We start from the raw sequence: 19,921 nt of genomic DNA, 5'->3' as shown, positions 1-19,921 counted from the left end.
TGTAGTAATTATTTCTGGAATGAAAATAAGCAATAATATCTTCTATTAACTAACTTATGTGGTACTTGTCCTACTTCTGTGCAGTGTATAAAGGATTCTGCATGTTCATCCTATTTTCCATTTGTTGGTGTCTTTAATTATATGGTTGTGACTGCCAATGATAAAAACTAGGCCTGAGAGAAAGTGAGAATTGGGTGGTATTGTTTGCATTTATTAAAGTGGGAAATCTAAATGGCTGCCTCAGGTTCTCTAAAACTATTTAGTAATGTCTTATTCTTATTTGATAAATATGTGAAAAGCTATGGATCTTAACTACACGTTAGAAAGAATAATTTTACGGCAGGCTATATGGTCAAAAGGTAAAGATCAAGCTAAAAGGAATATTCTGTTCTGCAACATATGCATTATCATGTCCAATATCTGGAATGTTTAAGATAATCCGTAAGAAAATCTCTGAAAGAATTTTGAAAGATCTCTGAAAGATCTTTGAAAAATGCCAAGTGCTTGATTCAATTCCCCACAAAGTGGACTTTACCAGTAATGAATGAGGGCAAATATATGTCCCAGGATAATGTTTCAGGATCCAATCTGAGTCAGTCTCTCACATTCTGGTGAGAGAGAAGTTCTCTGAAGAAGGACTCCAGCCCCGGTGACCCTAACCCTAACCCTAATCCCAACCCCAACCCCACATTGGCTTCTTTCCAGTTGTGCCTGGATTAGCTGTAGTTACAACAGCCTTTTAAAAAACAGTCCTGCCTAGAGAAAATATATTTTGCAAAGGTATCTAGAGAATGATTGGTTGCACAGAAAACAGAAGTACGTTTAATTAAGACAGAAAACCTGCTGCATAAAAAATGCAACATTACAATGCTTGAAACAATATATGAATGTTCACTTTGATTCATTAAAACAAAAATAACGCAACTCCATAGCTGGGCAATACTTGCCTGCAAGTAACCAACATTCCACAATTTCTCACTACTTTTCAGCAGGCTAAAGACTCAAAACCCAAGGAAGAAAAGGGTATGTCCCAACTTTGAGGTTTGCTGTTTAGATTTATCTTGGAGAGTTGATATGTCATACAATGATTAGAAAACAACATTTTAGTGCCTAAGACTGAGGGGAGGGAGAAGAAGAGAGAAAAGGAGAGAAAATTGATTTTATACCTCAGTATGTTTCTAATTAAACAGTGTTTACCAGCACAATAGCAAGCATAATCCCCTCCCTTCCCATTTCTGAAAACTGAACAGTTCACTATAATTCAGATTTGTTTCTTACCTTATGTGATGTATAGAGATTCCTGACTACGATCAGACCTTTATTTTTCTTCTCCCAACCCTTTCTTTTTGTATCAGCTAGCCTGATGAAGAATTACAAAGTCAAAAGTTTGAATACTCTTATTTGCATTTCGCTTACCTCTAATAAAAGTATAAAATCTACCTCTTTTATAATTCTAATGCAAATTAACTTTGCAGCAACCTGTTACAAAAATCCTCCCTTCATCCATCCATCCATCCATCCATCCACTCATCCATCTAAAAAACAAAACACGATAAATTGGAATAAAGAAATAGAAGCATTCTCTCACAGATTCAGACATAAAAAGACACAGGTAATCTTCCATCATTTGCAAATAAAAAAAACATAAACAATTACTCTGGGATCACTGATCATTTCTCCATCCCGCACAACAATGAATGCAAAGACTGCCCAAAGCATCTATGTGCTGAATTTCAAGAAGTCCTGACTTGTTCTTCCAGATTCTTCATTCATACACAAAGAAAACTCTACAGATAGTCCTCAACTTACAACCACAATTGACCTCAACATTTATATTATTAATATAAATTCTTAAGTGAGTTTTACTCCAGTTTACGACCTTTTTGCCATACTTAAGCAAATCACTGAAGTGGTTAAATGAATCATGCAGTTAAATAAGCAAATCTGACTTTTGCCATTGACTTTGCTTGTCAGAAGCTGGCTGTGAAGGTTACAAATGGTGATCACATGACCTCAGGATAGTCATAAATAATACTAATTGTCAAGTACTCAAATTTTGATCACGTGACCATGGGGATGCTGCAACAGTCGTGAAAACAGTGTGAAAACCAATCCTAAATTACGTTTTCAGTGCCATCGTAAGTCCGAATGATCACCAAATAAATGATTGTAAATCAAAGACTACCTGTATTACCTCCATATTCCCTCAGTCTAATCTTGTGATGTCTCTCTATTGCTTCTGCCTTCCCATCACTCCTACCTAGTCAAAAGGTTAGCATCCAGTATTGTTTTGATTTGCTCCTTAACAAGAATTATAATTTAGCACTAACTACTTATGAGAAATTATAGTGCTGCTGGCTGGTGAATAATTTGCCAAGGAAGACCCGCTTAGCCATATAAAATAAATATCCACCCGCATATACTAGCACTAATCAGGGCGTGAAATTAAGCTTTTCATTCAGTACAAACTAAATGCTGCAAGGCGGCGATTTAGTGGAAACAAATATTAAGGTCAACCTATTCTTCCTATTGCCTATAGTACAGATGCTAAGAAAGGGCATGGAGCACTAATTCCACTTTTCTCAATCCAAGAAGCTAAATACTTCAATGATGTGTTAGCAAATTCACCATTTGCTTTTTACTAATTGCATATAGTTAATGAAGCGAATGAAACAAAAGCCTCCAAAACATTGTTAACTTGATCCCTACATTTCCTTTGTACTGTAGCTCAAATAGAAGAATAAAAATCCATTTGCAAACCTTAGAACAAAGATACAAAACATTTATTATTTAAATTTTATATAAATTCTGAAAGAACGAGGAACCAATTTATATAGTAGAACTTCAATGCACTGGAAAGCATCCTTTCAGTTATGATGAAGAGAGCCAATTCTTGTACACATTTGAAAAAGTTCCCTCCAAAATAGAATTCCCCAAATGTGCAAGAGAACAGTACATCTACCTGGACATAAACAAACATGGATCTGTTTACACTGAGTTTTCACCAAATGTTCCTAGAAATAACCAAGTAATATATGACATTTACTCATTCTCAAAGCACTGTTATATCCTAATGTTTGTTTAGCACATATATATTTACAATCTACTCTTCCCTAAAGTTTGCGGGAATAACAAAGTATAGAACAAGAATGGCACTTCCACAACTGTGGAATTTTACTATTTTTACTTGTAATCTGAATAAAATATTTCAAAATATTTTAAATCAGTTGAATAAATGTTAACAGAACATACAGACTGTTAATACATATGTATATGAACTATTAAGAAAACTCTGATAATTAATCAGAGCATGTTATAGTTATCTATTTGATCAAATTAGGATTGTCATGCAGTTTAAACCAATCTGGCACTGTAGCACTCACCTGGTCTATAAACTCCCAGAAATGAACACAACAACATCACTCATTCCTTTTCTCCAAAGCCCACTGTAACTTTCTATTCTGGTCATGGAAAAAAAGAAATTCTAATCATATCCACCACAGAAAACAAATAGAAAGGCAAGGTGCAACCATTCTATTTTCTCAGTTTTTTATGAGTAAAAAACTAGAGTGTGTTTATAAAAAGTGCTATTTAACAATTGCAGACTTATCTGTAGGTAACATAGCATTAAGAGTTATATACCACTTTACAGTGCTTTACAGCCCTCTAAGCAGTTTACAAAGTCGGCATATTGCCCCCAACAATTTGGGTTCTCATTTTACTGACCTCAGAAGGATGGAAGACTGAATCAACCTTGAGCCTGGTGAGATTCCAACTGCCAAATGGCAGTCAGCTGGCAGTCAGCAGAAGTAATTTGCAGTACTGCACTGTAAGCACCATGCCACTGTGCAGTGTAGTCTCTGTGATGTAGTCTCAATGTACATTGTGATGTAGTTTCAATGGCTCCAGATTAACTCAAGATGTCAACTAATCAACCTAGCTATAGATACACAAACACTACTATCAGATGTGGTTTAATAACAGAGCAGCAAACCTGCACTAATGACAGAAATGGGTTAACTGCAACCTGCTTTGATCAGAATGCCATCCTAAAATAAGGACCATAGTACAGTACCCTCAAGACTGATTAACTAATCTGATGCCAGTAACTGACAACACAAGAAAGACTTGATACCAGCATGACAAACATCTAAATTTACTGTCTTCCAAAACTCAGAGATATCCACATCTAAATTATCACTATGATATCTAATTTACAAATTAAAATCATATTAGTCTGCTAGATTCTTGAAGAAATATTTTCCACTTTTTGAATGTAAAGTCTATGAAATGATAAAAGAGATAATAACCTCAAAAAAGATGCTATAGGGGATTTTAATAGGAATTCAAGATTTTTTGTTGTTAACTTGGTTATTTACAAACCTTCAATTCAGAATAAGAAATGTGAAACCAAGAAGTATAATTCATGTCTTCCAATTACAATTATCCACAACTATCTTTTTTTTAAAGGTATTCAAAATATGATAAAACTAAGACAAAAGAAACCTAATAAAGAATTGCAAAGGTATTTTTAATTAGACATCTAAACAAATGTAGTTTAGATGTGTGCACTGCTAATTATGTGAAACCTGAAGTAGCTAGTGGAAAACATATGTTGACTCACACAACTTTGATATCATTCTTAAATACCTTTGAAAACAAGGATCAGAAAATATGAACTCTTATAAAAAAGGCTTTATTGTATTTTTATAGCATATTACATACCTTGTAAGAATCAGTTTGTTTGCATGAATGTCAGTTTTATTTTCTGCCCTTCCCTTTTTCCTGGCTATTTAGAAGCTTTGTAAGAAATTGTTCTTTAATTAAGTCTAAGCATAGTTTTATATAAATGGATTCCTGGAATTAAAAACATTCAGACTTAAGAAATGATTGTTATAGAGACTGTAAGAGGCCGTAAAAAAAAAGAATGCCACTTTAAACAAAGATTTCTCATTTTAATTAAAAAGATAATCATCACAACATTCCTACATTTAGCAAAACCATTTGAAGCTACTTTGGAAGATAAAGAAATTCATTTTTGATGCAGTCACACAGAGGACTTCAGGACTTTATTTAGTCAAGATTCTGGCTATTCCATTGTGCTTTTAAGAATCATGCATGCAATTTGAAAATTTTCTCAAATATACACATTGGACGTTAATCTCATCCATACTATACTTGCAAATTAGTAGAAAACAAGTTTAAGGAATTGTTCTAGGTTTTATGGATTTCTTAAATACTTCAACATAAAATATTTTGGATTAAATATGAAACGTTGATTGGATTTACAGTGTACATACTGAGCACAGCTGTTCTAAAATGTTAAGCATCCATCTTTAAAAAATACATTTAAGAAACCAATATGCACATTATCCTTACATACTGAAAGATGCAGCCACTATAATTATTGCAGCTGTATAATCCATTAAAAATGTGCTCAAAGATATTCAGGAACACATAAGAAGCATTTCTATTTGAATAATGAAAAATAATGGAAACTTTTTTCCATGTTTGCACAACTCTTTTAAAAGATGTTCCTGGCTTTCTTTGTATGCATGTATATGAAAAATGCAAGCTAAAGGAAATATAAAATGAATGTTTGGATTGATAAGATTTGAGCAGAGATATAAAAAACCCATTCCTATCATTTTTTCAACATTGTTAAAAGGAGGAATTTGAATAAAGACCAAATGTGTAGAGAGGATTATATACATAATAATGGAACCTAACTTTACATTCCTAAAAATAGATACCTGCCAAATAAAAACCGTGCGTGTTCATGTGGTGCACGCCGGGCCCCGTTGCAACCGTACCAGTTGCAACGGGATCCGGAAGCCACCACTGATACAAACATATTTTTTAAGTTCTTTTTTTTAAATATATTTTTATTATTTCTACATTTAAAACAATGCATTACCACGAAGTGACCATACATTCACATTATATACAGCTAGTTTCAACCATTAACAATTAGCCTACTTAATACATTGTCTATCCTTCTGTCCAATCACAATATATACAGTTTGTTCCAGTCTTGTCGCCTTGTCTTATATCAATCATAAAATCTGTTCCAGACTTTAAAATATTCTGATTCCCCTTTATTTTTAAGTTCAAGAGTGAGCCTATCTGCTTCTGCACAGGCCAACACTTTTCTGATTATATCTAGCTCTGATGGTGTATTTTCCAGTGGAGGAGGGAGGAGTATCCAGATGGGTTGACCTTATCCTCTTCTGATTGGATTGAGTTCAGAGAAGCTCTTTGGGCAACGCCCCCTGGCAACAGGTAATCCCCAGTTTTTCTGATTCACACCGATAGTGAGAGGTTGCCCACTCTGGATCTCCAGCAATTTACTAGTATTTAAAGAGAATTCATTTGGACCCGTCGAGTCTTGCCTCCCGGCAACACGCACAGCCTCCTCCTACAGGATCGGGACTGCCACTAGCCCGCCTGGGGCGGCACGCTGCCCTGGCTACTGAGTGAATCTGAAGACATTCAGTGAGGACCTTGGCTGGGCAGCAGGAGGATAGGGCACAAGTCTCCTAGAGGCAAGCCCTAGCCACGGAGGATTGTAAGTCGCTGGAGCGCTCCATCGCTCCCCTCAGGGGTTGAGCAACGAACCGGGGCTTCCCAAACGTCCCAGAGAGCCCGCGCTGCCTCCAGGTGGCCAGAGGATCATGAGGAAGCCGAAGAAGCCTTTGGCCTCGCCACAGCGGCATCAGAGAAGAGGCAGGAGGAAGAGAATCCAGCTGAGAGGGCGCGCGGCAGCTCCCTAGAGCACAAGCCACTCTTCAGGTACTTTTAAATTTTGTGCCCCTTTGCAAGCCGGGCGGCGCCATTTTGAAGCCAGGAGGACCCACGTGGTCCAAGATGGCGGCGCCCAGCAGCTACCAGGAAGAACAATCCCAGGCAGCTGCAAGCATGGACTGCAGCTCCACTGTAGGGGCAGAAGAGCAAGCATCCAGGTCAGTGGCTTCCTCAGAGACTGCACAAGGGGGGGGGAGGAAAGGCTAAATGTAAAAGCAAGCACCTCCCCCCCAGGGCAGATCCAGAGGAAGTGGGGGTCACAAGCCCTCTAAGTATGAGAGGAGGAGGCATAAGGTTTTAGAGAGGCTCTGCAAGAAGGCTTCCAGCCATCAGGCCACCCCAGGCAGAGGGGGAAAAACTCCAGGCACTCCCTTACCCAGCGGAGGCACAGTGGAGAATCCAGCCCTGCCAGCAAGGATCCCTATAGACACCTCAGGACTTTAGGGCACTACTCAGGGGTGGCAATTCCCTACCACCCGTGCTGTACTTGCTGCCTTGCCTACTAGACTTCCTCTCTTGGGCATTCCCCCTGCTCAGGGGGGCATAGGCCCCAGCCAGACACCTCCCACAGGGTCCCCCAATTTTTGGGAGATAATGATGCAGGCGTTTCAGCAATGCATGGCAGCAGCATTCCAACAGCCACAGGGGCCCCCCTCCCCCCCAGGGCTCCTGAATTCCCAGAAGCCCAAGAGGAAGAGATTCCCAGCTCCTCAGATTCATCCCAGGAGAACAGTGACATGAAAAGTGAGGAAGGCGAGATCAGGGAGGACAAGCTGTCAGAGAACGAAGGCATGGGTTCTCTGGAAACAGGCAATACCAGGGGGGATTCCCTGCTAGGCAGAGGTACCCAGACAGACAGCAGAGAGGCAGGCAGCAGAAGCGGCCCTTTCGAGGGGGCGGAGGAGACGGAAGGGGGTGCTCCTTCCGCAAAAATTAAAGCTAGGCCCAGCATTCTCTGCATTGGGGGGTGCTTAGCGCACTTCGCCAACAGCTGGGACCTCACCTCCTCTGACAGGTGGGTGCAGAAGACCATCAGGCATGGCCTCTCACTCAAATTTCTTTCCAGTCCCCCAAGCTTCTTCCGGATATGTCCGGTTTCAAATAACCCGACCCGGAGGTTGCTGATGCAGGAGGCCATCCAACACCTGTTGGAGTTCAGGGCGATCCAGCCGGTGCCTCCAGAGCAACAGGGTCAGGGGCACTACTCCATTCTGTTTGCCATCCCCAAGGGCTCAGGAGGCTGGAGAGCGATCCTTGATCTGAAACGCCTGAACCGTTCCATTTGTTATAGGAGGTTCAAGATGCACTCCCTGCACTCTATCTTGGAGGGGGTTAGGCAGGGATAATTTCTCACCTCCACAGACCTCACAGAGGCCTACCTGCACGTTCCCATTGCCCAGGATCACCGCAGGTATCTCAGGTTTTGCTACATGGGACACCACTATCAGTACCGGGCCCTCCCCTTCGGGCTGTCTTCGGCCCCAAGGGTATTCACGAAGGTAATGGCACCGCTGGCAGCACACCTGAGACAGGTCCCTGTGCGCATCCAATGTTACCTGGATGACCTGCTTTTGCAGTCATCTTCCTTTAGGGGTGCCCTATGAGATCTAGACATCACCACGACAGTCCTGAGGGACCACGGGATTACGGTAAACCTAGCCAAGAGTCACCTCCACCCCTCTACTAGTCTGATCCACCTAGGAGCCAGAATAGACAACCAGACAGGCATGGTTTTTCTGTCGCCTGACAGACAGATAGCGCTTAGACAGCTAGCCTCCTCAATAGCTATTTGTTAAAAGGAGGAATTTGAATAAAGACCAAATGTGTAGGAAAGATTATATACATAATAATGGAACCTAACTTTACATTCCTAACAATAGATATCTGCCAAATTAAAACTATGCATAATGATCAAACAACTACAAAAATATATTAATGGTTATCAGATATTTTTCATATATCCATTCATCTAGTTGGTAGGCAGATCTGAGAACATATTTTGGCTATACATACAGAATCGTTGCCATACTGGGCATGGCAATCATAAAACATCAATTTGCCAAAAAGCAATCTGATGGCTGAGGTTGCTCCTTATCATTCCATTTAGTCCTTCAGGAGAATATTTACCATCTTAACTTCTTTGAAATTTTCAATAAAAAAAAGTGGGCCCAATTTCATATAGAATATTGAGCTACACTTATCCCTTTTATTTTATGAGATTACCTCTATAAAATGTGAAGCTCCATATTAACTACCTGTGATTGGTAAAAATGATGGACCTTGATGAGATGATTAAATCAACTTTCTTGAAAAGAGAAAAGATTTGATAGTACATTTAGTGCTGACTAGAAACCCTTTCTAGACTTTTTGAATTTCTAATCCTGGTCTGCAATATAAATTTGCTATGGATATACAAACCAATAGCGTGTTGCAGGCGGTACGCCCCGGTACAGGCGTACCGGTACCTGCCCAGAAAACCGGCTACCGTTTCAGTACAGTGCTCCAGAGGGACTACCTGCCCGCCCGAGCTCCTTACCTGTATTTGAGCTCTTTGGTGCTTCCACGAACGTGCACAGAGCGCACGGCACCTGCGTGATGCTCCGTGCGTGTTCATGTGGTGCACTCCAGGCCCCATTGCAACTGTACCAGTTGCAATGGGATCCAGAAGCCACCACTGATACAAACATAGATATTTTTTTAAGTTCTATGGTAAAGAAAGAGAAATAGGGCGTTGGTACTTACCTGATACGCTCTTCTCATAGTGGGGGGAGGAGTATCCAGAATGGGGGTTGACTTTGTCCTCTCATGATTGGATGAGTCAGATAAGCTCTTTGGGCAATGCCCCCTGGCCACCAGGTATTCCCCATATTTGACGAAGAGCTCTATCTGACTCGTTGCACCATTCACTCCAGACTCTTAATCCAGTTTTTAGCTTTTATCGTCTTCAACATCAATATTTATATAACTTCATAAATAATGAACATAACACTTAGTCGTACAAACATAGACAGGGAGGGACTGAATACTCCTCCCCCCACTATGAGAAGAGGCGTATCAGGTAAGTACCAATACCCTTTCTCCATAGTGAGGGGGGAGGAGTATCCAGAATGGGACGTACCAAAGCCTGCATGTCCCTAGGGAGGGAGACCCTTGAGGCCCTATGTCCCCCACTCATGCCAGTTGAGGCGTGGGCCCCGTCCTGTGAACCGCCTGTAACACCCTGCGGCCAAAGAGGCTTCTGCCGAGGTAAAAGAGTCCAGTTTATAGTTCCTAGCAAAGGGAGAAGGGAAAGCCCACGTGGCAGCCCTGCAGATTTCGGCCAGGGATGCCTGCGTGGCCCAGGCCATGGATGTGGCTGCGCTCCGCATGGAGTGAGCTGTGATATGATTGGTGTCTGTAAGCCCTGCGATTGGTATGCAGTGGCAATGCAGGTTTGCAACAACCTGCCTATTGTGGTGGAAGTCACCTTGTTACCCAGGACCCTGGTTGGAAGGAGACAAACAGAGCTTTGGATTTCCTGTTTGGCCTGGTTCTCCTGAGGTAAATCCTCAGAGCCCTCCTTACGCCCAGAGTGTGCCACTTCTTCTCCGACGGGTGAGAAGGGTCTGGACAGGAGTTGGGCAAATCAGTTCCTGGGCTCGATAGAAGCAGGGGCCCACCTTGGGATGAAGGACGGATCCAGTCGTAACCCCACCCTGTCTTGGTGGAAGACGCAGAGATCCTCCCTGGTGGACAGAGCATGCAGTTTGGATATCCGCCTGGTGGAGAAGATGGCCACCAGAAAGGCCAGCGTAAGAGTCAGGAACTTAAGGGAAACTGTTCATAAAGGCTCAAATGGAGTACCTGTAGGAGCGTGTAACTCCCAGGAAGGGTACCTGAATACCGTGTGCGGTTTGGGGTTGGAAGCCCCCTTGAGGAATTGCCTGACCATAGGATGGTGAGTCAAGCTCTGGTTCCTGCCACGCAGGAGAACTGACGAGATGGCTGAAACCTGTCTCCTAATCATGTTAGGAGCTAACCCTCTGTCCAGGCCTGCCTGGAGGAAGTCCAGAATCTGAGGCACTGAGGCCTGGATAGGATTGTACCCCAGGGAGTTACACCATGAGGCAAAGGCCCGCCACATGGAGCCATAGATACGCTCTGTGGAGGGTGTGCGGGCAGTCTGGATAGTCTGCATCACCCTGGGGGGGGAAGAGGTCTTTCCCCAGGTTGCTCCACTCAAGAGCTCAGCAGTCAGCTGGAGCCATTGAGGGTCTGGGTGCTCCAGCGACCCCTGGTTAAGGGATAACCCCTCCTGGGGGATTCTTCAGGGCCTCTCCCCTGAAAGCGCCTGAAGATCTGCAAACCACGGCCTCTGGGGCCAGTGAGGTGCCAACAGAACTCCTGCCGCCCCCTCCCCTGGGGATCAGGGGTAAGGGCGGAAAGGCATACCGATGACCCCTGGGCCAAGGGCTTCGCAGAGCGTTCACCCCTTCTGCCCCCTGTGCCTGGTACCTGGAGAAGAACCTTGGGAGCTGAGCTTTGAGGGGCGTGGCGAATAAGTCGACCTCCGGTTGTCCGAAGCACTCCGCCAGCTCCTTGAAGATTGCTGGCTGCAGCTTCCGCTCCAAATTGTCCACCTCGGTCCGGCTGAGCCAGTCGGCTCTGATGTTCTCCACCCCTGCTATATGTTCTGCCCTCAGCGAATGCTTTCTAAGATCATAGGCTATCTGAGGTGCTTCTGTGATTTCTCATAGTCGGACATCCCATTCTGAGTTTGTGGCGGGTTCTGGCATGGGGACTGGCCTGTCTGACCCTTTTTCCCTGGCCATAAGGGTGCTATGATTCTATTACTAGTAGCTCAAGAGATATTTGGAATGTAAACACAGACGGAGTTCAATGGTCAGCCACTAGAGTGCGTGTAAAGATGAAGTGAAGGAAGCTAAGGCTCACAATAAAGGCCTGCCGCAAAGGTAAAATAACAATAACAATAACAATAAAAAATACAAAAGGGGGCATCTTCTCACATGTTAAAAAGAAGAAAGGATTAAGGAAACAATTGGTCCATTGCTGGGAGAAAGAGGCCAGAGGGTGACAAGCAGCAGGGGTAAAGCAGAACTATTTAACTCATGTTTGGCATCTGTCTTTACCCAAAAAGATAAAACAGTCCAACCTATCAAGAACAGCACCCCAAAAATCAGATTAGGAACCCAAGATGAGATAGGGAAGAAAATTGTAAGCGAGCACCTGTCTACCCTAGCCAAGGTCCAATTCCCAAGACCAGATGGGTTACACCCCAGGGATCTGAAGGAACTGGCAGACGAGATCTCCAAACAACTGAACTATGTCTTTCAGAGATCCTGGAGTACCGGAGAACTACCATAGGATTGCTGATGTGGTTCCCCTCTTCAGAAAGGGAGAAAACAGATCAAAAGCCCAAAGCCAACATGGGTTTGTCAAAAACAGATCATGCCAGACTAGCCATATTGCCTTCTTAGATAAAGTGACAACACTAGTGGACCATAGGAATGCAATTGATATAGTTTACTTGGATTTCAGCAAGTCCTGATAAGGTAGACCATAACCTACTACTAGATAAAGTAGAAGAATGTAGGTTAGACATTGTCACGCCAGATGGCTTTGTAACTGGTTGACCAACCGCACACACCTGTACTCCTCGATGGAACTGCCTCTTCATGGAGGGAAGTATGCAGTGGAGTACCCCAAGTCTCTGTGGTGGGCCCAATACTCTTCAACATCTTCATCAGTGATTTGGATGAGGATGTTAGGTATGTAAGCTAACAGTTGGGTTAACACTATATATGTCATGATAGTAGTGCTGTTTCTTTAAGTACTGCTGTTATCTCAAGCGGTCATAAGAAGGAGCCAGAATGACTGTTAGCTCTCTGTTTGTTAAATGCTGATTGCTGGGGGGACTCATCAGATTTGCAGATGACCCCAAGCTGGCAGGAATAGCCAACACTCCAGAATACAGGCTAAAGATACAGAAGGATTTTGATACTCCTGAACATTGGGCACTGTCTAAGAAAATGAGATTCAATGAAGTAAGGTTCTACCTTTAGGCAACGAAAACGAAATGCACAGGTACAGGATACCTTGCTCACAGTAGTAACTGTGAAGGGGATCTTGGAGTCCTAGTGAACAACCCTTTAAATATGAGCCAGCAGTGTGCAGCAGCTGCCAGAAAGACCAACACAGGTTTAGGCTGCATAAACAGAGGAGTGGAATCAAGCTCACGTGAAGTGTTAATACCACTTTATAAGGCCTTGGTAAGGTCACACTTGGAATTCTGCATTCAGTTTGGTCACCATGATGTAGAAAGGATGTGGAGACTCTAGGAAGAGTGCAGAGAAGAGCAACAGAGGGGATCAGGCTGGAGGCTAAAGCCTATGAAGAACGGTTGCAGGAACTGGGTATGTCTAGTTTACTGAAAGGAAGGACTAGGGGAGACGTGATAGCAGTGTTCCAATATCTCAATGGTTGCCACAGAGAAGAGTCATCCCAACTATCCTCCAAGGCACTTGAGTGCAGAACAAGAAGCAATGGTGGAAACTAAACAAGGAGAGAAACAACTTAGAACTGAGGAGAAATTTCCTGATAGTTAGAACAATTAATCAATGGAACAACTTGCCTCCAGAAGTTGTGAATGCCCCAACACTGGGAGTCTTTAAGCTGTTGGATAGCCATTTGTCTGAAACGGTATAGGATTTCCTGCCTAGGCAGAGAGTTGGGCTAGAAGACCTCCAAGGTCCCTTCCAACTCTGCTATTGTATTGTATAGTATTGTATTGCATTGTATTTTGCTCTTTGCCTAGTTGCCCCCACTCTTGGAAGGCCTTCAGGGGTAATTTCTAACCTGATTGGAGGCTCTTCTGTCCCTCCATTGAGAGCTGTAGCCTTTAGCAGTGAGGGCTGATTTCTGCTTGTGTTTTCCCAGCTGCAGGGGGCTGCCATCTTGGGCCACATGGGGCCTCTCCTCCCCCTTCTTCCCAAATGGCTATGCGGGGCAAATACCATAGCCCCGCCCTCAAGAATTAGCAACAAAAAACACAGCTTGTGCTACTAAGAGCTGCCGGCCGTTAATTGTGGCCTCCTGCTGGGAGCCTTCTCGCGCCCCCTCTTACTCCCACTTAAAGGGGAGTGTTCTTAAAGGAGAAGCCTCTGGAATTCTCCTGCGACTCAGAAAGGGGCAGAAAGGGCGTTGGTACTTACCTGATACGCCTCTTCTCATAGTGGGGGGGGAGTATCCAGCATGGGTTGACTTTATCCTCTCGTTGATTGGACTGAGTCATCAGAGCTCTTGGTATAAGCCTCTGGTCCACCAGGCTCCGCCCAGTTTGTAGACGAAGAACTCTATCCGACTCGTTGAACCATCCACTCCAGACCTTGTTAAGGTTTCTACTTTTTATTGAATCCTACTTTGGTCATGTTATTACAACCTACAACCTAGTAAATGTTACCCTACCATGACAGGGGGGGGGTCTGGATACTCCCCCCCCACTATGAGAAGAGGCGTATCAGGTAAGTACCAACGCCCTTTCTCCATAGTGAGGGGGAGGAGTATCCAGCATGGGACGTACCAAAGCTAACGTCCCTAGGGTGGGTAATAAGTTGAAGACCCCTGGCCAAAGTAAGCCTGGTGAGATGTCTCCCTTGCCCTGTGGACAGCCTGTAGTACCCTGCGCTCAAACAAAGCCTCCACCGAGGCAAAGGTGTCCAGCTTGTAGTTCCTCACGAAGGGTGATGAAGAAGACCCTGCGGCTGCCCTACATGTCTCCGCCAATGAGGCCTGTGTAGCCCAGGATGCCAAGGTGGCTGCACTTTGTGTGGAATGTGCTGTGATGGGGCTTGGTGCCTGCATGCCCTGGGATTGGTAGGCTGTAGCAATGCAGGTCCTCACCACCTGCCTATTGTGGTGGAAGTCACCTTTTTACCCAGAGACCACAGATGGTAGGAGACCAACCGGGCCTCGGACTTTCTTTTTGGGCAGGTTCTATCTAAGGTGTGCCACTTCTTCTCTAGGGGGTGAGCAGGGTCCAGACAGAAATTGGACATGCCCAGGTCCTGTAATTTGTGGAAACATGAACCCACCTTAGGAATGAAGAAGGGTCCAGCCGCGGCACCTCTCTGTCCTGGTGAAAGATGCATAGGTCGTCCTCCATGGACAGGCCCTGCAGCTGTGATGTCCACCTGGCAGATTTGATGGCCACTAGGAACACCACCTTAAGGGTTAAAAACTTTAGAGACATTGTTCGCAATGGTTCAAATGGGCCCCCTTAAAGCATCCAGCCCTTTATGCAAGACCCAGGAGGGGCACCTGTGTATCCTGAGTGGTGTGAGGTTGGATGCCCCCTTCAGAAACTGCCTTGCTAAAGGTTGTTGACTGAGTGCCTGGGCTCTACCGCATAGAAGCGCTGAGAAATGGCCGAGACTTGTCTCCTAAACGTGTTAGGGTCTAACCCCTTGTCCAGGCCTGCCTGAAGAAATCTGAGCACTAAGGGCTCTATCCCCCTGATGGAAAGTCTTTCCTCCTTCAGGATGCTCCGCTCAACCACCAAGTGGTCAATTGGAGCCATTGGGGTTCCGGGTGTTCCAGTGACCCCTGCCTGAGGGAGAGCCTATCCTGAGGAATCCTCTGCACTCTGTCCCCCAATAGCGACTGAAGGTCTGCCAACCATGGCCTCCTGGGCCAATAGGGGGCAACCAGTACCAGCTCCGCCCCCTCCCACAGAATTTTTGGATGACCCTGGGAATCCGGGGCAAGGGTGAGTAAGCGTAGAGCAGTCCCCGAGGCCAGGGGCCAGGAACCTTCCATCCTTCCAAGGTGGGCAAAATGAGGACCCGGATTGTTGTTGGGGGCGACATGCTGACTCTGTAAACCGCCCAGAGAGGGCTGAAAGCCCTATGAAGCGGTAGATAAGTCTAACTGCTATTGCCCCTTCTGACCCCAGGCTTTGGTACCTGGCGTAAACCTTGGGAGCTGGGTGTTGGGGGGTGGTGGCAAATAGCTCGACTTCCGGGTGGCTGAGGTGGTCCATCGCCTCTCTGAAGATCACCGGGTGCAATCTCCACTCCGAGTTGTCCACTTCTGCCCGGCTGAGCCATTGGCTCTGATGTTGTCCCCCCCCCCCCCGCTATATGTTCCGCCCTTAAGGAGAGAACATTCCATACGGCCCACTGACCTGGCCTTTTGGCCTCCCTCATGAGGGCCTTCGACTTGGTCCCCACATCTGTTGAAGTGGGCCTTGGGTGCAATATTGTCTGTGGGGGCTGGAAGGTGTCTGTCCTTGACAGAGTGGTGAAATTTTTCTAGGGTCAAGCGAACTGCCCTGCGTTCCAACCAGTTGATATTGTGAGTCAGTTCTGTCTGGTTCACTGTCCCTGCACTATCTGGTCTTGTAGGTGGGCGCCCCCCACCCTCCGAACAGGTTGGCACCTGTGGCTACCGTCACCCGGTCTGGCGTTCTGAAGAATTCGCCCTTGGTTATCACCGGGGACGTCCACCCGATCAGTGAGCGTGGGACTATTGCCGGGAGAAGAACCCTGGCCTGGGAGTAGCTCCTGTGCCTTTGCTGGAATGGCAAGGGAACCCTTGTAGGTCTCTGATGTAGAGACGGGCCCAAGGAATAATGCCAAAGGCTGAGACCCTGGAGCCTAACCATCTAGACCATGTGGCTAAAGGCACCCTGTCTCCCTTGATTACCTGGATGACTAGTCGTCTTAGCGAGCACTGTCTTTTGGGTGACAGGAATATCTTACCTGCCACTGAGTCTATCAGAGCCCCTAGGTGAATGAGCCTAGTGGAAGGGTAGAATTGGCTTTTAACCGGATTCCCCGAGAACCCGTGCTCCCTCAGGAATGGCAAGGTGATATCTAGATCCCCTAATGCCCCTTCAAAGGATGACTGTATGAGGAGGTCATCTAGGTGGCCTAGAATCCTAACTGGAATCTGCCTCCAGCTCGCTGCTAAGGCAGCCATTACCTTGGTGAAGTCTTGCGGGGAGGGATACCGGCCGAAGGGCAAGGCCTGGTTATGGGAGTGCTGCCCCAGGTAGCTGAACGTGAGAAACCTCCTGTAATCCCTAGTGATGGGAATGTGTAAATAGGCCTCTGTGGGGTCTATAAAAGTGCGGAAGTCTCCCTGTCTGATTCCCTCCAAGATGGAGTGGAGGGAATGTATTTTGAACCTCCTGTAACGATTGAAGCGGTCCCGCCACTTCAGATCCAGAATTGCCCTCCATCCCCGATGTCTTGGGGATTCCGAAAGGGATGGTGTAATGCCCTTGGCCCTGCTGTCTAGAGGCACTGGCTGGATGGCTCCATGTCCAGCAGGAGTTGTATAGCTGCATCAGTAATCTCCGTGCCGGGTTATTTGAAACCGGGCAGCTCTGGAAAAACCCCAGGGGTTTAGACAGGAGTTCCAGAGCCGGACTGTGCCTCATGGTGTTCTGAACCTAATTATCTGATGAGGCACGGTCGCAGCAGTCGGTGAAGTATGCCAACCGCCCCCCTAGGGGGGGGTGACTCGGTTCTGGCCTTAGTTTTTGCGGGAGGGGCATTCCCCCCGCCCCATCCTCCGCTCCCTCGGAAGGGCCGCTTCTGCTGCTTGCCCCTCTGCTGCCTATCTTGGCATCTCTGCCTGCCGGAAGAGCCTCCTCGTAATGCCTGGCACCTGAGTACCCCGCCCCTGAACCCCTGAAGGGATCCTAACCCCAAAAGGAGGACCCGAAGTCTTGTCCCCGGGAACAGGGCCGTCTGGAGTAAGGCACCGTCCTGAACTGTCCTCTCTTAGGGGCTGTGGGGAGATCCTTCCTCTAGTCCTTATTCTCGACCAGATAGGGGTCCAGAGCGGGTCCAAAAGGGACATCTCCTGTGAAAGGAGTGGATGCCAGGCGCCACCTGTGGTGAACCTCTGCCTGCCACTGTCTCAGCCACAGCAGCCTGCGAGATGCAACAGTGGAACAATTGCCCTGGAGGCAAGCCTGGTTGCAGACAATGAGGCATCTGCCACAGATTGGATGACCGCCCCCAGCTTATTGATGTCCTGGTGCGCTCTGACCTCGGTAATGGGGATGCGTTGTTGCAGCTCCTGCAGCCAGAGCAGAGGAGACCTGTTGAACAATGAGGCGGTGATGGCGGCCTTCACCGCCCAGGCGGCTGCCTGATGCCTCTTCGGAGGGTGAGGCCCGCCTTCCTGTCTTCCCACGTCAGAGCCTGCTCAGGTTCCCCTGCCAGAATCAGGGGTGTTGCAGAGCCAAAGCCAAGGCGCCCCTGGTGGGTGGGATAGCACCCCCTCCATGTCTTGATCCACATTGAAAAGGCCTTGTCTGTGGATGTGAGCATGGGAATGGCCCCTTGGCACTTGACCGATTCAAGAAAGGCCCTGGGAGTTGGCACTGTGTCGGTCTCAATGGCCTGCTCCTCAAACCTGGTTTCTGCAGAAAACCCCCTGCTGCTGAGGCGGTGCCTCTGCTGCTCTGTTCCCAAGCCTGGCGGCTGCTTAACCCTTAAAAAGGAGTGATTTATATAACAAAGGCTGGAACCACCCGGTGAAGGTCAGCTTGGGGGGGGGGGCAAGCCTATGTCATTGGATAGGTCATCCTCCCTGACTTCCCCCTCCTCACAATCCAGCTCACTCTCCTCCCATGATAAGGCTGAGGAGCTAAGCTGTCCTTCCCCTGGGTTTCCAGCCCTTCAGGTATCCTAGGAGAGGATGCCACTGAGGCAGCATTTGAGGCTGCTGCAGCAATGTCAGGCATTGCTGGAAGCCCTTCATCATTATGTCTGAAAATTGGGGGCCCCTGTGGTGCTTGCTGGCTGGGGGCCCTTGCCTGTCTGGGGGGGGTGGCAGAGGCTGATCTCAGGGAGGCAGCATGGGGGAGGGGGATTGCCACCTCTGAGGGAGACCCCAAGGACTAGGGGTGTCAAAGGGGATTCTTGCCTGCAAATGGTTGTCTCCCCTGTAGTCCCACCTGCTGTGGGGCCTCCAGGAGCCTTTCTTTTCTTTCCCTGGCATGGGATGGATTTGAGGCCACTTGCCCTCTTGCAAATCTGTTCCAGTCTTTAATGCCTCCTCCTTTCTTATTTAGATGGCTTGGGAGGCTTGTGACTCCCCCCCCCCCCTGCTTTCAGCTCTGCCCTGGGGGGAGGTTTTTTTTTTTTTTTTTTTTTGGTCTCTGCCTTTCCTCCCCCCCCCCCGCCTGTTTCCAGCTCTGCGCTGGGGGAGAGGTGCTTCTTTTTGTCTCTGCCTTTCCTCCCCCCCCTTCTCTGGGCCGCCTGAGGGGTGGTCACTAACCTGGTGGGACTGCCGGCTGTTGTTGCCAGTACCTGTGTCCTGCCAGTCTCCTGTTGCCTCTGGGCGCCGCCATCTTGGAACACATGGTCCCTTATGGCTTCAAGATGGCGCCTTTGCCAGGAGATGAAGGCGCCCCTTTTGAATATTCTGGCTGGGCGGCTTGTGCTCCGAAGAGCTGCGCTGCTGCCGTTTTCTTCACTTCCCATGCCGCTGGAGTCCTTGCTTTGCCCGTGAGCCCCCTCCAATGAGGTGGGTCACGTACCAATGGGGCGGGTGCTCCGCGTTTGCAAGGCTCCCTTCCAGGGGGCGGGGGGGCTCCGCGCCGTCCTAGCCTGTCCCTTCTCACGATCCGCGGCTCTTGGGGAAGTCTCCGGCGCTGCTGGCGTCCTTGCAGCCGGGCGTGCCTGCCAGAGGCTTCTGCCCTCTGTCTCCTGCTCACCCGGCAAATTCCTGTCTGAGTGTTGCTTTTCTCACTCAGCAGCCTGGGCGGCGGGCCGCCCGCTGAGGGGCTTTTGGCCGATCCTTACAGTCCCGGGAGTTGCCAGCTCGCCTGGGATGCTGTAGGAGGGAGACACTGGAATTTTCCTTCCTTTTCTTTCTTGAATATCTTCGACCTGTTGGAGATCTAGGATGGTCAACCGTCCATTTGAGTGGACTGAGTCTATAAACTGGGCGGAGCCTGGTGGACCAGAGGCTTATACCAAGAGCTCTGATGACTCAGTCCAATCAACGAGAGGATAAAGTCAACCCATGCTGGATACTCCTCCCCCTCACTATGGAGAATAGGGTTTGCATAAATCCTGAAGGCAAGGTTGTTGGAACC

At 46.9% G+C, this 19,921-nt stretch overlaps 1 protein-coding gene across 6 annotated transcripts in view; it reads right to left on the bottom strand.

The window, feature by feature from the left end:
- BTRC (beta-transducin repeat containing E3 ubiquitin protein ligase) overlaps window positions 1-19,921 on the bottom strand; it is a 195,848-nt gene that overhangs the window by 170,145 nt on the left and 5,782 nt on the right. The window contains exon 2 of one of the 6 annotated variants that reach the window (XM_032225196.1): window positions 1,279-1,360. The exons of the other annotated variants lie outside the window; for them this stretch is intronic. The gene's annotated coding sequence lies outside the window, so the exon portion shown is untranslated. The remainder of the gene's footprint in view (window positions 1-1,278; window positions 1,361-19,921) is intronic. 6 annotated transcript variants of the gene reach the window in all.

This window comes from Thamnophis elegans, chromosome 10 (assembly GCF_009769535.1).
Source record: "Thamnophis elegans isolate rThaEle1 chromosome 10, rThaEle1.pri, whole genome shotgun sequence".
NCBI classification, from domain to species: Eukaryota; Metazoa; Chordata; class Lepidosauria; order Squamata; family Colubridae; genus Thamnophis; species Thamnophis elegans.
This window is presented reverse-complemented; position numbering and strand designations above follow the sequence as displayed.